At 43.2% G+C, this 18,713-nt stretch overlaps 1 protein-coding gene and 1 long non-coding RNA gene across 6 annotated transcripts in view; both read right to left on the bottom strand.

The window, feature by feature from the left end:
* The window catches only part of LOC130541885 (uncharacterized), a 42,781-nt gene extending 24,996 nt beyond the window's left edge, over positions 1–17,785 (bottom strand). The window contains exon 1 of the long non-coding RNA XR_008955964.1: positions 56–17,785. This is a non-coding gene — a long non-coding RNA (uncharacterized LOC130541885). The remainder of the gene's footprint in view (positions 1–55) is intronic.
* The window catches only part of STOX2 (storkhead box 2), a 209,027-nt gene that overhangs the window by 145,296 nt on the left and 45,018 nt on the right, over positions 1–18,713 (bottom strand). The gene's annotated exons all lie outside the window — the stretch shown is intronic.

Below are 18,713 nucleotides of genomic sequence, written 5' to 3'. Positions count from 1 at the left end.
TTAAGAAATGCTGAACTCCAGGCAGTGCAGAGTATTAAAATAAAGTAACACTCACATTTTTTAAAAGCGTAGACCACGGAGTTAGCAAAATGAAGGAGACAACACAGATGGAGCTGGAGCTAAGAAACAGAGAGAAACAAAGGTGTGAAGCGATGTGAAAATCTGTGAGGAATTATAAAGTCGAAGTTAGAAGTGAATCAGGCACTTTCCACTAACTTTGCCAGGGTTCAGTGTGGTTTCTGGAAACATCTATCAAAAGAATCTCCTGCAAGTGCAGGGACGGTTGTGTAACTCCCTAGGTAAGAGCTGAAAAAAATAAAAAAAAAAACAATTAAAAAAAGGAATCCGTATGGAAACTGGTACAGGAGATTGCGAGTGATCTGTAAATGGACTCTTTCCTTTATAAATATATATTGTTGTAGATAATAATCCAAAATCAAAGCCATGTGTCATTTAGAACACTTATCTTTTAAACCAGATGAACCCGGTTCCAGCTTCGACATCCTAGAATCCAGAAGTATAAGCCAATCATGGCACAGCACTAACGGAAATGCTGGGAGTCCAAAGGGCAAAGTAATTAACATTAGTGTTCAAAACAGGAGTGGATTTATGATTTTCATCACTTTGAATCTCCATTTATCCAGGTTCTTCATGCTAAGCATATGGAAGTGCTTTACATCTGTGGTTTCTAATCCTTTCACGGAGAGAGGAGTTTTATGCTCAGAAAGTAATTGAATTCTTTCAAGACACCATTTAGTAAACACTAAATAGCAACTCTCTGGGCTAGTATTTCCCAAATGGCATGTCCAGGACTTGTATTCCTTGAGATGTCAATGGCTATTGCATATAAACACGGGTCCTATGGCCAGCTCTGGGCAATGGTGAGGTGACTGCAGATCTTTACTGCCGAGCTTCCCAGAGCCTTCACAGCTTTTCACTTTGAGAAACCTCGGTGGGGAGGAGTTGCTGTGCCCCATGTCCTCATTCATTCAACCCAGGACCCCTTCTCTATGAGAACTGTTTGTCCCTGATATTCTATGAAAACCTTTTGGAATACACAAGACTACCTGTCACTTTCAGGAGTTAATTTGTTTCTTAGGAAGATTCTGAGCCCTTATGACATGGTAATCCAAATGTGAGGATCAATAGGCTCCTTGGTTGGTAAAAAGTCCTGCAACAGGCCATAAGCCCTCACAGCTTCTGTGGTCCTCCTCTGACAGGAAATAATCCTACCTTTCTCGTGGACCTCTTAGAGTGGCCTCAAGGACCCGTGGACATCCTACGTGTGAGCACGCTTTATAAAAGAAAATGCGCTATACAATGTTCAGCAAGACACTGTAGGAAGAGTGGAAGCAATCGCTGCCTCTTCTGAACTTCCCTGGTCCTTGGCTTCTCTCATGGTACTGATTACAAGTGATCTTAAAGCCCACTTAAATGAGGACAAACCCAATTTTGTCCCAAGTCTATCAGGCCATCATGACGTGGACCCTGCTGATTCAAGGACCACTTTCTCTTGCCATTCTGGCCTTTTTCCTGTTCCTCAGACACGACCCCCACTCATTCCCACCTCAATATTTGCCCTCTCTACACAGGCTGCTCTTCTCAAATGTCGTTTCTGCAGAAAGGTCTTCCTTGGCCACCCTTTCAGAAAACCCCATGATGGCCATGACCTAGCTTATTTTCTTCATAATACTGAGCATTTTTGGAAGTCAACCTATGAACATACTCAGGAGCATTTTTGTTACCTGGCTCTTCCTCCTAGAATGTAAGCCCCATGAGGACACACACCCTGGCCTGCTGTGTCCACTGTGGTCTGGTGCCTGGAATCCAGGAGACCCCATGAAACACCTGTTGCACGCAAGAGGTTCAAGTAAATGGCTACGCGGCGAGAAGAGAGCAGGAGTCCTGCAGGTGGGGAGGACAAGGAGGCTTCTGTGTTCTCACTTTTACCCAGTGGTGTTTACATGGTTTCTTTCACTTTGTGATAATTCATCAAGCTGTAAATCTCTATTTCGGCTCTCTTTGAGGTCTTGGTTTAAACTAAAATGGTTTTTGATGTATTGGTGTTCATATAATCATGAATATGGGAATGAGAGTAATTGTTACTATTTTTGAGGACCCACGATGTGCCCTACACCCTGCTAGGCACTTCATCTATATTATCACATCAAATCCTCAAAAATACTATAAGTAATCATTACAACCCATTTTACGGATGGAGAAACTGAGACACAGAGAGACCAAGTAATCTGATCATGGTCACACAGCTAGGAAGTCAACACAACTGGGATCCTAATCCCATCATTCTAATTCCAAAATGTACCTGTGCTCTACTTCGTCCTGCCTGTAAGTCACGTATAGAGTCAGGACTGGTATTCTGAGGTGTCCTCATCCTTCCCCAGACCCCTTCCTTTTTTTTTTTTTAAGATTTTATTATTTTATTTATTTGACAGACAGCCAGCGAGAGAGGGAACACAAGCAGGGGGAGTGGGAGAGGAAGAAGAAGGCTCCCAACGGAGGAGCCTGATGTGGGGCTCGATTCCAGAACCCCGGGATCATGCCCTGAGCTGAAGGCAGATGCTTAACGGCTGCGCCACCCAGGCGCCCCAGCCCCAGCCCCCTTCCTACCTCGAGGCTATCACAGGCCAACAGGAGTTGAATGTAGCTGCTTACTCTGCACCTTCTCAGGGACCCACAAACACCACAGCCGCACAAACTTCACCCTTGCATGGGACACACCGGAAATCACCGTAGGTGGCATAAATGCAGACAGTGAGCAGAAGTGCCCCAGAGCAGCGGCACTGAGGACCTGCCAAGGTAACAGGATGGCCCGCTCTGACCCGGAGGACTTCCTGGGGGAGGAGTCAGACCTGGGGCTTCCGGTCCGGTCCTGAGTTTGTGATCTGACCAGGTTTGGGTGTTTTTCCCTACATCACTGAGAACTTCTTTGGAAGAAACGGCGCTTCTAGTTAGAAGAGATCTGGAGGAATAAGCCACCGTGCGGAGAGAACAGATTTTGTCATTTTTTCTTCTCCCCCCCCAAATAACTACTTGCATCGTTGGATTACTGTACTGTAACAACTGAAAAGGATTTGTTTCTCCAAATAGAGGGTCACCTTGGAGTGATTAGCACGGCTGCCAAAATATAATTCCTCTGCAAACGACGGATGGGGGCACCGACAAGTTTCCACAGGAAGGAGCTCGGCAGGCGAGCACTCCGGGAAAGGCCCTGACTTACACCAGAGGAAACTCAGAGGGAAAGGAAACTGTTTGCTTTTCCTTCCATGTGTCTGACAGATTCCCCCAGGTTCTGTGGGGTTTATTACAAAGGTGTCAGACCCTATCAGAAATTTGAGGGCAGCCACACATTATCAAACAAATAAAAAGAACACTCGTTTGTCCGCTCGTTGAGGTTTTCTTAAGTTGCTCTGAATCCCATCCTTCTGCCAAATTTCCTGTTCCTTGCATAATGAGATACTTTCTAATTAGCATATCACAAATTGTCCTGCTCTTCTCTATAAGTCCGGATAGATTTTTAAATGTTTCTTTTAAAGTACATCAGGATTTTTTCACACTCTATAAAGAGGCAGGAGCTTTAAAGCAATGTCGGTTCAATTCTTCAATTTTCTTTTGCTTTTGTTTTTCTTTTTCTTTTTTCCTTAGTAATGGAAAGGTCACGGGACTGGAAGGCAGCAGACTGGATTCTGGTTTTGGCCGAGCTGCTAATTAGCTGTGTCACTTTAGGCAAATTGCTTCACCTTTGAGGGCCTCGGATTCCTTTTCAGCAAAATGAGGGAGGAGGTTGTACCAAACGGAAAGTCCCTCCCAGTTTAAAACACCATGATCCTATTTGTGAAGCTCGAATGATTCCTTGTCTCCTTCTCCAAAAGCTGGAGCAAGTGATTCTCTTTGACTTAAAAATTCACAGTGAGCTAAATACAAATAGGTACACACATCAGTGAGAAGGGATGTGATTTAAAGGCACACAGACGTTTACCTGTGAAATTTCATATGACCTCTGAATACCTCTTTTCCCTAGAGAGCTACACGTATTTTCACCTAGCTTTAATAGGTTGACAAATATGTAAACACACACACACACACACACACACACACACTGACATGAAGGAATATTGAGGCAATGAAAATAAAGTCCTGGATATCAAAAAGTTGTTCTAGTCTTTTGGTATACTAGGAAAAAAAGAATCCGGTCACTTTAATAAAATAATTTGGATTGCCCAGTAACATCTGGGTTTCAGGATTTGACCCGCAATATCAAAACGCATAAAAATACAGAAATCGATCTTGGTTTCGATTATGAGCTCCTAGAGAGCAAGAGCCGTGCTGCCCCTATGTGCTTCCTAGTCAAACCGTCTGCGGGCTGGACTGAGACTTCCCCATAAAGCTTTTCCATCCCCTGGACCTGCCATCTCTTTCTTGTCACAGCCACACCAGCACCCACAGGCCGGCTCCCCACCTTCCTTCCAAGGGCTGCCCGCCACATCTCATTAGGGGGACTTGCAGATCTGGGTCTTCCGCCCAGTGCCCCCACATCCCTGTGGGTCCTGGCCACCCTCATCTTCTTTGATCACAACCAACTTGACTCAGTAAGTGCCTGTCGCACTGATGTCACCCCGTTTAGAGCCCTCTGCTCCCACAGCACCGTGATTCTGCCCTATTGTTTCTGCCTGTTGACACAGCTGCCTCCCGCTCTCACTTCTGCAAGAGCCAGAGCTCAGAGGGGCCTTGGTCACATCTGTAGCTCCAGGATCCCCGGATGGCAAAGGAGAAAGACAGAGACTGGACAAAGGGCATGCAAGGTGCTGAGCGAGGCCTGTGGACATCCCAAGAACTGACCTCCATCATCCCGAGCCCCACCTTCCCGAACGATATACCATATACGGTGTTAATGTTCGATAACCACCAAAACGTGGTCTAAATAATCTTATTCCTCATGAGGGAAGGAATCCTGAAGACTGAGAAAATCAGAAAAGCCTTCCTATATAACGAGAAGGGCGTGTGTGCATGTCTGTGTGGGGGGGGGGTAGGCAATGGGAACCGACTGATGTTTTTTCCGTGGAAGAAGAGCCAGAATGAAAAAAGTTTTAAGAAGGATACCCAGTGGTGGTATACAAATACACTGAAATGGCATAGAGATTATTTTTTTTATTTTTTTAACTCATTATTTTTTATTTTAATTCAATTAATTAACATATAATGTATTATTGGTTTCAGAGGTACAGGTCTGTGATTCATCAGTCTTATATCATACCCAGTGCTCATCACATCACATTGAAATGGCACAGAGATTAAAGTACAAATTATTTCCAATAATTATGCAGCTACGAAAAATTATGACAAATAATTATAGATGGGAAAAAGCAATCATATATGTTAAGAACAAAAAGTAGGCTACAAAACCAAATAGGTAATAGAATCGCAATTTGTACGATATTTTTCTCATTTTTATATATGAGAATATTTAGATAAATAAGAGCAAAAACCTCAGAGTGTTAACAGGGATGTTATCTGAACGGTGAAACAGGTGACTTTTCCCTTCCTTCTTTCCAACCTTCTTTCTTTCCTTCTCTTTCTTTGCTGATCTGTATTTTGTAAATTTTTTTCTCCCATGAACATGAACCACTTGGGTAATTTTTGTGAATCTCCTCTGAATAAGTAAATAGCCCGTTTATAAATATTAAATAGTGCAGGAAGGAGGGGGCGAGAATTTGGCCCCAGGCCGTGGCCATGGGAACTGAGAAGGAAGCAGAGCTGAGAGCAATTACAGAGGAAGAGCTGACAGAAGTGGGTGCCCGACTGGGGGATGAATTTAAGGGCAATCAGAAATCCAGTGTGGCTCCCAGGTTTTCAGCCCACGTGGGGGAAATGCTGGTTATGCTGCCAGGAACGGGGCCAGCCCTGAGGGCAGTGAGTTTGGAGGAAAAGATCATTTCCCCTTGACATGTCTGCTGGAAGTAGTGACAGGTCATCCAAGAGGGACTGAAGTTCAAGACAGGGGGTGGGGGGGGAGGGAGCCATAGATTTAGGAGTCACGCCCCAGCCAGGTCAGAGCAGGCGCCCCTCCACAGGAGCCGGACCCCTCCAGTGGGTGGCCTGCGGGCTGTGCAGAGATGAGCCGTCTACTGGCCTCCCTGCCTCGCAAGACCTTGGACTCGGGGAGGCAGGGCCCAGCTGAAGCGACAGGTCTCAACACCTAGGTCAACGCCTGGGGCAGAGCAGGCGCCCAAGGAGTGTCTCGGAACTCTGAATCCTCCACAGTGACAGCTGAAGCAGGGAGAGTGGGTGAAATGTCTGAGGGAGAGAAGGAGGAGCTGGATGGACAGACACTTGGGAAATACAGAAGCGTGGGAGGGACCCTACTGCCAACAAAATAGATGCAGATCGGACGCAGAACAAAGACAATGCAGCTTTCCAGAAACGCCCGGAGGGGAGTTGCATAGCAGAAAAGGAGACCAACAAGGGACCCACTGCGGTGACAGTCCGAGGGGACAGGACTGGAAAAGGTCACCAATGACAAGGTTACTGGTGATTCAAGAGAGAATGGTGTCAGGAAGACAGACTGCGGAATCCAAGAGGGGGACCTGCACGGCGGCCGTAGAGGGCAGAAGGAAGAGGGAAACCTGTGTGATCTCCCTGCGCTCTGACCGCCCGCGGCGCTCCCGGCCTACACCACGCAATTTAGCTCTAATTACACGCTCAGATCATTCGCGGCTGCTTCTTAGCTCCTCTCCCCTCACTCACACGGGAGACCAATCCGTGGGGACTTTCCGTAGTAAATTTCTCGATGAGATTTGGTAGTTGATGGTTTGGCTCCCGTGGGGTCAGGGCCAAAGAGAACACAGCCACAGACATAAATACACAGGCCCTTACTTTTAAACAGACACTACTGCAAAAAAGGGCTATTTTTAAAGTAGCACCTTGAGGGGCGCCTGGGTGGCACAGCGGTTAAGCGTCTGCCTTCGGCTCAGGGCGTGATCCCGGCGTTATGGGATCGAGCCCCGCATCAGGCTCCTCCACTAGGAGCCTGCTTCTTCCTCTCCCACTCCCCCTGCTTGTGTCCCCTCTCTCACTGGCTGTCTCTATCTCTGTCGAATAAATAAAATCTTTAAAAAAAAAATAAAAAAATAAAGTAGCACCTTGACATCTTCCCTCCCTTTTTCCCTAACAGCAACGCACCCCATTTACTCGAGCAAGGGAGTTATCATCCCCCACCATCCGTGCGAGCTCCTTGCAAGAAGACGTTCCTACAGACCCCGCTACTATTAGCTGCGAGTCCGTGGGGCCAGGGGGTTGAGAACGGCCTCGGTCAAGGCATCCGTGGGCAGATCCCTGTGCCTGCTTGGGATCCCAGCGGCGCACTCCGAACGGTTCCCAGAGAAGAGCACCCCCTGCAGCAAGATTTTCCAGAAGCTGGTCAGGGAGCTCCTAGCAGGGCGCGGGAATGAAGCCCGAGCCCGGAAGCTGACTCAGAACAGACCTGCCCAGGCAGCTGCCAGCCTCCGCTCAGCTCGCCCTGCTCCTGACCCCCACGGGAGCAGCTGAGAGCAGAGTGCTCCCACAGTCCCTGCAGAGAACTCAAGATTCCTATCTAGCTGGCACCACAAGGCAGCTAAAATGCCAAATGTCACTTCAAAAAGAAGGCAGGATGGAGGTGAAGAGCTCACATTGGCCCCCCATTCACACACCTCCAGACAAGCCATTAACATTCCCCCGTACATAATTCCACCCCTACTTTCTGCTGAATAAAACCTCGTGGGCTTGCTCACATGTATTTTGCAATCGGAGAAATCAACTCGGCCCATTTAAGCATTTTTTTCCCTTAAGCTTAAAGATGCTTACATACACATAAAAAAGTGTATGATAAACATATTCACAATAAACTTTCCCAAAGATTTTCCCACACGGTGATATTTTCAAAATGTATACGAAACATATGAACGTTGGTTTTTCTTCAATAATGAGCTTGGCTCTTTCCAAGCTACTCTTGCTATAAGTTACACTTCCCAGCAAGAAAAAGTGAACATGTGGAAATTACATGAACGTTTTCGGGACGCTGGGATCCATTTAATATACTGAAGCAACAATTTATCAAATAGGACCCAAGACTCCAGCCTCTTGGCCCCTTTCACATATGCTAAACGACTCCCCCAAGACTAGTCTATAGACTAAGAATCTGCATCATTAATTATAGAACTGGAACGGTCTGTACTAACCTGAGAGCACCCTGCTGTAGGAGAGACTCGACCGTACGCTGTCATTGCAAAGTGAACAGTTGGGATGAGGAGTTTTCAGAATTAAGCACTTAAAGCTAAAGTGTGTGATTCAACTTCCTTGCTAACCTAGTGTACAACAGGTGTGGGAATTAATTCTGCTATTTCCACTCCCCCTCATTTTAACTTGGCCAAATGTTCCATACTGAATGAGTCTGTGGGTTTTAGATTAATCACCAAAGGAAAAAAAAAAAAAAAAACGAGGGCGAAGAGTTTCTTGCTAAACACTACGGTTTCAGGACTTGTCAGGAAAGAACGAATCTATCAATGGAACATTTCCTATCCAGGAGACTCAACTGAGTCTCCAAGATTTGAGATTTCACTGTTGCCGAACTAGCCGAGAATTGCCAAGTATTATACTAAATTCACATGCACATGAACAAATACTCCCTGTTTATAAACAATCTTCCATATGCGTTGGACAGAAAAGCGCTAAGTTACGATTCACTGGCTGACTTCTGCAATCTGTCATTAATTGCTATTTTCAAGTTAAAATTATCCCATTAAATTTATTTCCAGGGCTCCATATCAAACCCATTTATAAGCAAGCTTCTATTTCCCAATGAGATGTCAAATAATTTACCTCATGGTTCCATTTACATAGGATTTAACTTTTTATGTAAACATTTTAGAAAAGCAGGCCTCTCTGGTGCACTGCTTATTATTTTAAAACATATGCTCACTTTGTATCAAAAAGAACAAACTCAACTCTCCCCTTCCCAACCCCTCCCCGCCTCCCATGAATCTAGTTTTTTTCATGGGCTCGAGTGTACAAGTTTCAGTCCAAGCTCCCAGAACAAACAGAAATCTTGATGAAAGCACACGGCACGTGCACAGGCACCATTCACAGCTTCTGTGTTTTATGTCCGGTCTCTACACAGGTCCCCGCTGCATGGAATCTTGCCATTGGCTCAAACCGCAATGTCAATCAAACACAGGGCAAAGAAAATTAATCTAAAGATAGTTCCTGCAGGCTCATCCGAAAGTACCTTCTTTTGGATAATAAACAGCAAAGCCCAAGCTAAGTGATCTATGACAGTGATGAACCAGTTCATTCTCCCAAACACTTAAATGTGTTTCACGATGACCTTTCCGCAAGTGTCTGGAAAGAACGCAAGCACGCATTTATGAGAACCATCTGAAGGTGGAGAGCAATTGACAAGTAATTCTACATTTACGGAGGAATCATGGAAGTATGAAGGCCTGGTGGAGTAAAAGTTTATGGCAATGGTATCCCCCACATGAGACACACAAATAAACCTCCTGATGTTTCAGATTCTGGACAAATGAACTTTTAGTGCCACTGTCGCCAGACCCCTCCCCCCCCGCCCCGCAAAAAAACCTGTCAGGTTTTATGAAGTATTGTATTTAAAAATTCAGACCAATTCCTGAGTTTCTTCCGTCTAGCAACATACCCCAGAGTTCAATATACTTACTCTCCAGTGTGGGTCCTGGTTTCTGGTTTTGCAAGCGGGCTGTAAAATGTACAGATGGTAATCATCTGTGGCTTCCTCCAAATCCCGACGGCTGCTGCTTTATTCTCTTGATTTCCTTTGGTGCCAGAGACATCGTTCTATTCCAGGGTTAGCGCATGTTAAGCGAAGCTGCTGTCAACATTTTATTACGTTCGGCATTTCAGGTTTCCCGATAGCTAACTCACACATGAGAGATTGCCATGCTCTGTGTATCTTCCAATCTTCTTGTTCTCTTCCCCCACCTCTGTGGAAGGGTGCTACGCTCCCCTGAGGCAGCACAGAGGTTTAAGGTTTCCAGACCACATGCAAATACATACTAACACAATTCATTTCGAACTTCAGACATGCCTTTCCTTCCCCGGTGTCTCCGGCAGCGTTAATTTTCCCACACTCTCCTGTAATGGTGAAGGGCTTGTCCGGGCAAGCAAGATAGCACTTGGGAAGGAGATTAAAAGCTCACACCGAAGTCATTAAGTACCTGCGGGGCTGGGCCCTGAATCCGCTCAACCCAGCCTCCAAACACTGTCACCTAGACTTGAAAAGCAACCAGAAAAGCTAACATCCAAGACCATCTCATGTGGGCATTTCCAGGCCCTTGAACCACCTGTATTTCATATCACAAAACAATGTTCCACCTCAGAGGCCAAGACAAGGAGGAAACGCCTTCTTTTCATTTCATTTCACCTTGAAGTATGTGAATAGTGAACCCCAACCGAGGTCTAGAACTAAGGTGACCAAAGTGGGTCCCATGCAGCCCAGAACAGTTCCCCAGGGTGTAATCGTCCCTGACACTGCCTTCCCCCCTCCACACTGTCCTGCTTTCATCAACACTTGGTTACCGTATCTGTAGCTTTTGACCACAGTTCTAGAAAGTTCTTTACATTTACCATGTGTGTCTGAGAAACTAGGTGACACTCTACCCCCAAAATCACAGGTTCAAGTAACTATTTAGCCATTCCGACGGTTAAGAATTGACACCTTTTCCCACCTGTTACTTACACTGAGACACTCTTCCATCAACTTATTTTATTAGATAGGTTTAAGTATTTTTCTTTTTCCTTATTAATATACATCTTTAAAAACCCACCTGTAACTCACACAGAAGAATCCTTCACACCTTAAAGGAATGGTCCTCCCAAGGTACAAGGTGTAGTCAGATCACCCAATCTAGAATAACTTTGATGTGGGTGTGACACACGGCAGCATCTTCCTTCAACATATTCTTCTTTTGACATTTTTAAAAGAAATCTCGTTACAGATTCTTGGGGATGATCCATAAATAACAATTACTATAAATAGAAATCATAAAGAATACTAAACGAAAATCCTCATCTGGGGATTGGGAAAGACGATATTCTCCATTTTTTTTTTCTTTTTTTGGTCCTTGAAGTATCCAAATAAACTTTTTAGCATAAGAAAAATGCAGCTTTTGGGGAAATCGGGTGTAACTGAAAACATGAGGAAAGAAAAATCAATCACAAATCTCAGAGGTCTGGAAAAAGAATTCAAGGGGCAGTAAAAGGAATAGGAAACAAACGCCACCGCTTGCAGGAACGGCTTCTCCTTTGTGACACATAAATAGAAACGGCGTGCTGAACCCTCTCTATGCCTTCTCCCCGTTCAATCCTGCCCCATCATTATCTTGATGTGGATGACTCGAGCCTTTATTTTACTCTCTCCCAAGTTCTAGTCTCACGTGGCCAATTACGGACATCCCCACCTAGGTGTCCTGTGTGTGGTTCAGACTCCAGGGATTTTTAGCTTTGAAAATTGTTGCTGCCTCCACATTCCAAAGCTTTGATAAAGCCAGCCACCTCCGCCCCAGCGCCTGCACGTTCTTCCTCTTGCAAAGTCCTATAAATGCTACCTCCAAAATGTTTCCTGTATCTGTCTCCTGTGAAGCTACGTCCTCTCTTCCACCCCCAGGCGGGACCAGCTGACCCCCTCGGGCCGTAGGCTGGGTCTACTCTTCCATTCCCACGACCAATCCCACCCGACGCAGGAGACCTTTAATTTAACCTGAGCCAGCTCCACCCTGGAGTCTGACAGCAGGTAGCATGGACCCACAGTCCCTCTCGAAAGTCCCAATTTTAAACAAAGAGCTCCCAGTTCCCTGATCCCAGCCTGCCTCCAACCCTCAAATAACAGGCTTCACCTCGAGGCCTTGTTCCCAAGCTCCTGTTTTGGTGATTGCCCAGAACATCGCACTCCTCCTGGGTCTGGGACTCCTGCCAGTTTCCCAACTTGGCCCTGAAAAACCTTTCTTCCGTCTCCAGTTCAATACTTGGAATCTGCTAGCCCCTGCCACACCGTGTTCTTACGCAGAGTTAACTAGTTGTCAGAGGGCCTAGGGATCGCCACACCTGTCAGAAACTGCTTGCCAGCTCTCAGCGCTGTGTAAACATCCACCAAGCAAAGACCAGAGCCAGAGACCAGGCACTTAGCAGAACTCTATTTGCTCCATCTGGGCCCTGACATGGGCTCAGGGATCCCGCTCCAGCTTCGGACACACCACAGGCTTTGGCTTATTCTGGCTCTGAATTGACACTTCTGGTTTTACCCTCGTTATATGGCTGTCTGGACATTTTGTGTTTCCGATCCGCATTCCTAACCTTCCACTCCCCCCCATAACGCTGACAGCTTGCTCCCATTTGGGCACGGTCTAGAACAAAGCAACCAGCTGCCACTCTTCCTAGTAGCCACCTCCCACCCTCCTCAGCCAACTCTCCTGGTTTCTGCTTATGACCACCACTGTCTGTTGCCTACTGAATAGCTAGCCTCCTTCTTCCTTCCTGGCTTACAGGCCCTTGATCCACTGACCTCTTGATAGACAGGCCTTACGTGGGCCCTAAGGAAAGGGCCGTGGTAAATCTCATTCCCTTTGTCCAGTGACTGACTGGAGAGGGTGTACAACCTATTCTTGGCTAATTCAATATAAGAAGTTTTCTGAGAAGGATTTCTGTGCTGATATTTTTTAAAAACCACCAGGAAGAGGACTTGTGCCAATCCTCTGCATGGAATGCACAGGAAATATCTAGATTTTCTAGATTACAGCAGCCACCTTGAGATTAAAAGGCAACAACAGAGGATGTAGGAGACAATATTCTGACGATGCTGGAAGAGAAAGACAGATGGGGCCTGCATTCTTGACAGCGTCATTGAGCTCCTTCTCTAGCTCTTGACTGTCCATCCCAGGTTTCTTGTTATGTATGTCAAATAAATTCCTATCCATCTGAGCTAGTTATTAGTCAGGTTTTCTGTAAGTGACCAAACACCTTCCCCTAATAGAACAGACACGTGAACTGTGTAACTTGCAAGGAAGACTGTGTTGAGTTTTGGGGCCCCGGGTTTTGGTGGTCAATATCCCCCCATTTCCTTCTCCCTTCTTCTCATTCAATCACTCTCCTCCCCAATTTGCTTTATACCAAAGGTAGTAGTAAGGCAGCATTTTGTACTTAGCTCATACCTACGTTTTCTTTGAGATGTACAGTACTTTTAAGGCACATGAGTGACATCACCGGAAACAGTGGAGTGGGGAACATAGGCTAGACACACCGCAAACAGCTATTAAAACCTGTCAGAATCAACTTCATCCCAAATCTGGAAACTAGTTAAATATTTACAGCAACCAGGTGAACACACGACCAAGAAGAAGGTGGCTAAATATCCGTAGGAGAGATTCATGGCATTTTAACTAACCCTAGCCCCACGTCCCCAATCTAGCACAGTTGGTGGTCTTGAAGACACAACCCACTTGCCTGGTGTGGGTTCCTAGCGCTGGAAGGAGCAGGGTGGACCTTCTTCCCAAATAATTATGGTTATTTGTTTTTCGATCTGTCTGGTGGCTCCCTGAAGACCTGGTGCAAAGAGCTTATCTTTATTTCACCTAAATCAGAACTCTTTCTGGGTGAAGAAGTGAGTACCCAGGAGGCATTTATCAAACATGTTAAAGGCAAATGAATTTTCTGCTGCCATTAGGACCAAAGGATACTCTTTGGAACAAATAATAGACTCACCAAAAAGCCTGGGAGAAAAGGCTGGGAATGAGATACTTTGGGAAATAAGGACTTTGAAAAGCTCCTACCTATTGCTGGGAATCTAATTGCTCAAACATGTGTCCAGGGCAGGTATGCTCAGAAAAGACCTGAGAAGGCCCTGATGTCTCACTTCTACCTGACTTTCAGGGCATAAGCAAGCAGAAATCAAAGGCTAAGGTAAGTTATAAACGGCGTGGCTGAGTGTTGAAGCCATGTCCCAACACACACAGCTTACTATGTGTTTTTTTTCTTTTAAAAATTTCTTTCTTCTTCTCCTTCTCCTTTTCCTCCTCCTACTTCTTCTTATTCCTATTCTTATTAGTATTATTACTTTCTGTCTGTTTGAGATGTTTAAGGAAATCTCTGTCAAATTGCTAGCTGATCACTAAGACTTCAGTGACCTTACATGACAAAGAATACAAACTTCACAAAAATTAGTGCAGAAAAGTCATTAAACCATCAAAAGCAAGAACAACCTGTGAAGCCGAAATCTGATTTCCAAAGTAGCTACATTACAGTATTCAAAACATCCAGTTTTCAACAAAAAATTACAAGGCATGCAAAGATAGAAGAAAGTATGGCCCATACATAGGGAAAAAAAGAAATTAATAGAAACTGTCTCTGAGGAAGCCCAGATATTGAACTTACTAGACAGGCTTTAAATCAATCATTTGAAATATGCTCAAAAATCTAAAGAAACCATATACAAGGAACTGAAGGAAACGAAGAAAACAGGGTCTCACCAAATAGAAAATACTGATAAACATACACACACACACACACACACACACACACACACACACACACGAAAGAGAGAGAGGGGGAGGGAGTGAGAATGAGACAGAGAAGGAGAGAGAGACTGAAATTCTGGAGTTGAGAAGTACAATTGAAACTGAGGAGCTCAACATCAGATGTGAGCAAAGAGAAGAAAGAACTAGTGAACTTGAAGATAAATGAATTGAAATTGCGCAATCTTAGGAGCAGAAAAAAAAAAAAAGGAATGCAGAAAAATGAACAGAGCCTAAGAAATTCAAGGGACACCACAAGTATACCAACATACACATAATAGGAGAACCAGAAAGGAAGGTGGAAAAGAGGTAGAAAGAACATGTGAAGAAATAATGACCATAATATTAATCTACATATTCAAGAAGCTCCAGGGACTCCAAGTATGATAAAATTAAGAGAGGACTACATTGAGACACACCGTAATCAAAATGCTGAAAAACAGAGAGAGTCTCAAAAGTAGAGAGAGAAGACTTGTCACACACAAAGGATCCACTCTAAGATTAACAGCCGATTTCTTCTTAGAAATCACAGAAAGCAGAAGGCAATGGGATGACATTAAGGTGCTAAAAGAAAAGATACCATCAACTAAGAATTCTATTTTCAGCAAAACTATCCTTCCAAACTGACAAAGAAATGGACATTCCCAGATAAACAAAAACTGGGAGAGTCTGTTGCTAGTAAAGTACCCTACAAGAAATGCTACAGAATCCCTCATGCTGACATGAAAGGAGACTGGCAATAACCCAATCTGCATGAAGAAATAAAAACACTAGCAAAGGTAACCACATAGGTAAATATAACAGTATTAATGTATATGTACTTAGTTCCTTTTTGTGTATGTGCCCTAAAAGACAACTACATAAAACAATAATTATAATCTATGTCGAGAAGCACACATGGTAGAAAGATGTAATTTGTGACAATAAAGCACATATGCACAAGAGCACAATAAATCCGCATTAGGGTAAAAGGCTAGGTTCCTAAAGCAATGAATGACAATGATCCCCAAGAGAAGATGTCCTCTCCTTTTGCCACAGGCTCTCTACTTCACTTGTTACCTGCTTGGTATTTGCAGGCATTTGAGTTTGCAACTCCGGTGTTTGAAACTCCTCCTAGATTAATCACACTTCTGCTTAGAGACCCCAAATGGTTCTTCATTTCCTGGGAAACAAAATTCAAACTTCTGGATCTGCCATCAAAGACTTGGAGTTATGTGTCTCTCTTCCATCTCTTTTGGTTTCATCTCTAAAAACTCCATGTGGCACAATTTGTACTCAGATAATGGAACTGCTGATTACTCCTAATTCCAACCTTTCCCAGCTCTGTAAGGCTAAAGTCCATCTAGCTGGATCCTGGTGCTATTCCTTCATCCATCCCCTGCCCAGAAGCCCTCTCTCCCTCTTCTGGACTCCTGCACCACGTACGCTGCACTTCCCTGATGGTATGTATTACTTTCTATTTTGCACTTAGCTGTGGTGGATATTTCTTATTGTTCTCTTTAGATTGTCAGACAGTCCTCTTTGTAGCTTATGAAGGTCACCTGATTGGTAGTCTAAGGAACTGCATTAGAGACAGCCTGGGAGAGACTATTATGTTTTCCGTGTTTCCGATTCATCACTAAAATAAGTGAAACAATATCTGCTTTACGAGATTCTTGTGAGAATTCAATGATGTTATTTGTAATGTGTCAAGTTCATTTTACAGATAAACTTTATCTGTGAAGTTAACACTTTAGCCCGGGGTCAGCGTCCACATTTCAGTCACATTTATGTCTAACAAAATACTCAACATATAGTAGGTGAGGTGCCCAATAAATTTTTGTGGAATGAGTGAGCATGCTAACTCTGTGGTGAGATGAAGCTGAATAATTTAAAATAATTTAGAGGCATTTTTATTAATGATTTGAGCATCCAATCCATAATCTCTACCAGAGGTAATCAGTACAAGAATTTTCTTTAATAGATGCAGTTAAATGACTCGCCGTGACTTTTAACACAAGCAATGACTTATTTTACTACTAACATGGCTTTTTTTTTTTTTTTGTATCCCTCATGGTAAATATTTTCTGAACCCAGAGCCATTTTTCACAATTCAATAACCAAGTTGTCAAACGAAAGTGAGAGAAGAAAAACTGACTACATAGGTATAGTGAAAGTGTACCCAGTTTTATTTTTTTAAAGACTTTAAATACAAGAAGATTAAGTGAGTAAAACTGCTGATTTTATAGTAAAATAAAGCTATTGTTCACCTTGGTTTCACTCACCTACAAATGTCAGGCAACCTACAAATGTCAGGCAGCCTAAAGAGAGAAATGCGTTCACAGGTTTGTTTTTCTAAGAAATCCACTGTTGTTTTCCTGAAGACATTTTTCAGCACCAAAATATTCAACTGCACCATCAGAACTCCCTCTGACAGGTTTGGAATAGAAGAAAGAAAAAAAAATGACTGCCATCCTAATAACTACTCGTGATGGTGTGTCTCTTTTTCAGAGACTGATATTCCAGAATACTCAACAAATATAAATTCACCAAATTGAATAATGGTTTTTTTTTTCTAAAAAACTCTATTTGACTTTTTAAAGAAGAAATTGGAACTGGGGGGCACCTGGATGGGTCAGTCAGTTAAGCATCTGCCTTCAGCTCAGATCATGATCCCAAAGTCCCGGCTCGAGCCCCACATCAAGCTCCCTGCTCAGCAGGGAGTCTGCTTCTCCCTCTGCCTCTCACCCTGCTTGTGATCTCTCTCTCTCTCTGTCTCTCTCTCAAATAAATAAATAAAATAATAAGAAAAAAAAGAAAGAAATTGGAACTGGGTGTAGATGAAATTAAAGAACTAAACAATTCTTTCTCAAACTTTTATACCTATACTACGTAAAATTGATTATTACAATATGACTTCAGGTATCTACCTACATTTGTATATATAGATACATACTGCCATATATCAACATTTATTTTTCTTATTTTAAGATTTTATTTATTTGAGAGAGAGAGAGAGTGAGCACAAGCAGGGGGAGGGGCAGAGGGACAAGCAGACTCCCCATTGAGTGGGGAGCCTGATATAGGACCCAACCCCAGGACCCTGAGACCATGACCTGAGCCGAAGTCAGACCCTCAATCGACTGAGCCACCCAGGTGCCCCTCAACATATATTTATTTTATCTCTATAATACATATTATATTTTTATATAACATATAACTATATATTAATATATGTTGATATATACGAACTAAGGAAAAACAAATGTACAGAACTTTGAGTCAACTATAATTACAATTATGAGAAAATACACTGGCATATGAAGAATGTGGAATAAATGGATTATGAAATAATGGACGGATTTTTTTTCTTTTTGAAAATTTCTCTCATACTATCACCCTTATAGTAATTAAAATTCAGACAAGAAAATCTAGGATTTTTTTGTTTTGGGGGGATTTTTTTTCGCCTAAAACAAAACACTTCTAAGCACTCAAGCTAGCGCATTCAGTGGTCTCCAATTTTGAATACAAAAAAATAACAAGAATATATTTGTAAGGGACCTTTGGGAAAATTACTTTTCTTCTGCTAATGTTGTACATAGTTCTTAGTTTATTTGCATTGTTATTCTCTAAATTGTCTCTAAAATTTAAATTTAAGAAGTGTTAAAATAACTGACAAACTATAGTATTTTTTAATTTGGAACAGAAAAATTTCTTAGCACCAAATTTAGAAACCACCGAGAATTCTTGGGTTTGAAGTAAAACTCCCAATAAAACATTGGGTAATTAATTTTTTTCTTTTTAACACTGGTGCTTTCTATTTAAGGAAAGGATTATAAGTTTGGGTTGCATTTTTTAAATAACCCTCTCTAAGAAGCAATTGCTTTTTATAAATGAGAGAGAAACATATGTGCTGATTATTTTAACATGTTTACTTTGGTTTTCAGGTAGACAATTCTCACTAAATGTCTTTCCTCTCATTTGCTTATGTGTTTCTGCTCCCTCAATATCCTCAAGAAATCATGCAGGTAAGAGTGTTTTAGCCCCCGGACCACATTAACGCCCAGTAATGTTTCTTCGTGTCACTTAACGTTTAGTTGTTCAAGCCACATCTTTACTCTAACAGCCAAACATAAAAGAAAT

This window comes from Ursus arctos, unplaced genomic scaffold (assembly GCF_023065955.2).
Source record: "Ursus arctos isolate Adak ecotype North America unplaced genomic scaffold, UrsArc2.0 scaffold_27, whole genome shotgun sequence".
Taxonomy (NCBI): domain Eukaryota; kingdom Metazoa; phylum Chordata; class Mammalia; order Carnivora; family Ursidae; genus Ursus; species Ursus arctos.
The sequence above is the reverse complement of the archived record's forward strand: the minus strand, read 5'-3'. Positions and strand labels throughout refer to the sequence as shown.